The following is a 3,551-nucleotide window of genomic DNA, read 5'->3' as shown; positions in this document are numbered from 1 at the left end:
GGCAAAAGTGAGTCGGCAAAAGTTTTTGCCGACGAAATTATCATTACGTTGGTAAAAGTAATGTCTTTAGCGACAAACATAGTCGTCGATAAAAGTCTTCATCCATCGTCGGCAATTTACCTTGCGTTGGTAAAAGTCATTCAAATATGATGATTGTGTGGCACTTTTCGCGACACAAATTTGCATGGGCAAAAAATATACTTTTAGCAACAAAATACGCGTCGGCAAAAGTAAACTTTTGGCAACACATTTACGTCGGTAAATGTTGTCATTTGCCTACGATTTGTTTGTCGATAAAACTTCACTTTTGGCAACGACAAATTAGCATTGGCAAAAAATACACATTTAGCAACACAATATGAGTGGGTAAAAGTAAACTTTTGGCAACACATTTACGTCGGTAAATATAGCCATTTGCCGACGATTTGTTTGTCGATAAATGTTTACGTTTGGGAATGACAAATTGACATTGGCAAAAAATACACTTCTAGCAACACAATATAAGTGGGCAAAAATAAACTTTTGGCGACACATTTACTAACAAAAATAATTGAAAATAATTTATATATTTTTATAAGATTTACAGATTTACAAGAGGCATCCCTCAGGCACCACTATTACAAACTAATAACATTGATATGAAATCACCTAAAGTTGATGTGCAAGCAAAAAAAACACTACTGATACTGTTTTTAGAAGCAATGTATAAAACCTAAAAGGGTAAAGTCACTAAAATACCCAAATACATCCAAATTGTGAACTCACATTAGAAACAACAGATAATAAAATGAAAACATGAAACTAACAAAGACAGACAAAACGACATGAAAATCACCCACAAACTTATCCAGTAGACCAACATCTAGTAGCAGCCGCCTCACAGCAACAGTGCAACAGCAGCAGCCCAGCAAGTATAAGTATAATGCTCCCATTATAAGTATAAGCAAATCTTACTTTGTCCATAGTACAAGTATAATGCTCCCATAGATGAGTACAAAGCCATGCTCCACCCATTTTCCATAAAGCCCAAACAGCCTGACTTCGGTCAGGAGATGTTTTTGCCTATATATGTGACACCTGATGTGCAACCCAACCATTTGCTTCATAGTTCACTTGTAACATTCTGTGACTAAATAAAAACAATAGTGCTTATAAAGAATATAGAATGCTTAAATAGAACAATTTATCACGGAAAACACCAATCACAGAGTTCATCCTGGGTCTTAACCTACCTAACTACTTTGATGTACAAATTTTATATGCATACATACATATTTTATACTTATTCAGTCTTTCAAAAAAAATAAAAAATACTAAGCTCCAAATGATGGCTTGCAGAAAAACAAATATACATATATACACAATACCACATGTGATCACACAAAATGAATAAAAGAACAGTTCATAAGGACCATTAATGTTTGATAAGTGAAAGATATTCTTATTTCGGCAGTTTTACTTCCATCGACTGACAGAGACAAAATGTAATCAAACAAGGGCTTGTGGCACTCATGAAGGTTGCATGGAAGGGAGGGACAATAGTTCATTTGAAGATTAATATTCAAGTGTTGAGCGCCACTGGAGAGTTAAAAAGGAAAAGGTCACATTAGTAGATGCAAAAATACATATGCTTTTTTTATCAACAGGAAGCAGAGAAATTATGTTACATCGAAAGACTAATATAAAATGAAGTACAGATTGAAAGGCAATATTGCTGTTTTTATGGCTTAAAAATTCTATCTTTCCAACTCTCTCTCATCTCTCTTAGAAGCTAATTTCTTAAAGGGGAAGAAAAAAAGAAAGAAGATTTCACTATGCACTTGCATCAAGGAGAAAATTACAAAATACCATGCACACACACACACACACACAGAGAGAGAGAGAGAGAGAGAGAGAGAGAGAGAGCTTACTCCCATGCTGGCTCAATATCCTTGTTCCATATTCCCTGCAAGTTTGCCACTTGAGTTCCAGGCCGTGAACATGAAATAAGTAGATATCAACCATACTGGAACAAAAGCTCCACTAAAGAGGGATCTTCATCAGTTTGAAAAGATTTCACTCTCTCTGTAGTTGAAACCATCTTATCTTCACTATTTTCTGAAAACAGATCAGTTGCAGAGGACAAATGTTTCTTCCTATCCAAACACCCATTTTCAATTGGACAAATACTGGAAACACCTAATATGTAAACAAGCTGAAACAGCCGAGCACAAAGACATGTAATTACCTATTGGCGCGACTATGTATTGGTTATCTTGCGCATGGCTAACCTAAAGTGGGTTACAAATTGACAAGTAGTTAACTAAACACTTGTTCTATATGGTAAATCAAGCTTTCAGCAGTCAGTGAAGCTCATGGAGAACAAACAGTAACGAAATGTTAACACAGCACCTCACTGACAGATTCAGAATGCTCATCCCTTTGTACAAAACCAGCTCCTAAGCTCACATCATCGTCTTGAATGTCATCATTTTCATCTTCACAAGGATCAAGCATACTCTTAACCTGCATAATTTCCAATTACAAAACTCAAAATTTGAGCAAGGGATCCAAGTGTCTCACTGTTCCTGCAATCTTGTATCTTTACCTTGAGAGCTAATACAAAATGTTTATTGTTGACATTCCCAACCTCTGCGGTCACTTGTGCCCTTACATTGGTCTTGGAAGGTGAATGCATTCTACAAACCCACAAGGCCCATGGTAAATCATGGTAATTTTAAATCCTATTACTCAGGGTTGAATAAGTGCTTATTTAAGTTTGCCCATTATAAAACTATTTTTTGAAGTTTTAATCTCAACAAAAATCAAACATGCTATTTTGATAAGTTGGAAGGGTAATTCCAAAGGGATAATATGCGTATACATCACTTTCATGTATCCATAGAACAGCTGAAATTTGGAAACTGGCAGCTTCCTGTTCATCTACGAAAGCTATCATGATAAACTTCATATATTGAAACCAGATCTTTGAAAAAATATCAAATAGCCACCTTGGTTTAAAGCAGCCAATGATTACTATAATAGATCTGAGTATTTTATATTTTTTTTATAGAATTAATAATTAGAATATTTATCAAAATTGCCAACATTTTGAAATACTTATGGTCAACTACAAAAAGTAGGGACAAAATAATGGAGAATCATGATAAATTTACTTCCACCTCAGATATTGGTAATTATAAGATACTCACATCGACGTCTTTTTGAAACTGCGGTGTATTTATTCATATGCAATCTCCATATGAGAAGTGACAACAGTAGATAATATAACTACACCTGCAACTGTTCCTACTACAATGCCAGCTAGTGCCCCCTTGCTAATTCCAGATTTTAAAGTGGAAGAGGGGATCACTGCAATAGAAATAAAAGTAATAAGCACAAACCAATTCAATCCATCCTTGAATGCATACAAAAATTGGAAAGCATGACTATGCACTTCGTTGTTTAAAATGGCATAGGTCACTATTTGTGGCCGACTTTAAGATCAATGTAAACCCCCCCCCCCAAGAATAGATCATCCAACACCATGATCCAAGCATCATCCACTACAG

At 35.3% G+C, this 3,551-nt stretch overlaps 1 long non-coding RNA gene across 1 annotated transcript; it reads right to left on the bottom strand.

The window, feature by feature from the left end:
* Positions 1-533: 533 nt before the first annotated feature.
* LOC145805964 (uncharacterized) lies at positions 534-2,149 on the bottom strand. Its single transcript, XR_014348323.1, has 2 exons — positions 1,911-2,149; positions 534-1,123 (listed from the first exon to the last, which is right to left on the bottom strand). It is a non-coding gene; the product is annotated as an uncharacterized LOC145805964 (long non-coding RNA).
* Positions 2,150-3,551: the final 1,402 nt, after the last annotated feature.

This window comes from Camellia sinensis, chromosome 13 (genome assembly GCF_055761805.1).
Source record: "Camellia sinensis isolate YWXY chromosome 13, ASM5576180v1, whole genome shotgun sequence".
NCBI lineage: Eukaryota > Viridiplantae > Streptophyta > Magnoliopsida > Ericales > Theaceae > Camellia > Camellia sinensis.
This window is presented reverse-complemented; position numbering and strand designations above follow the sequence as displayed.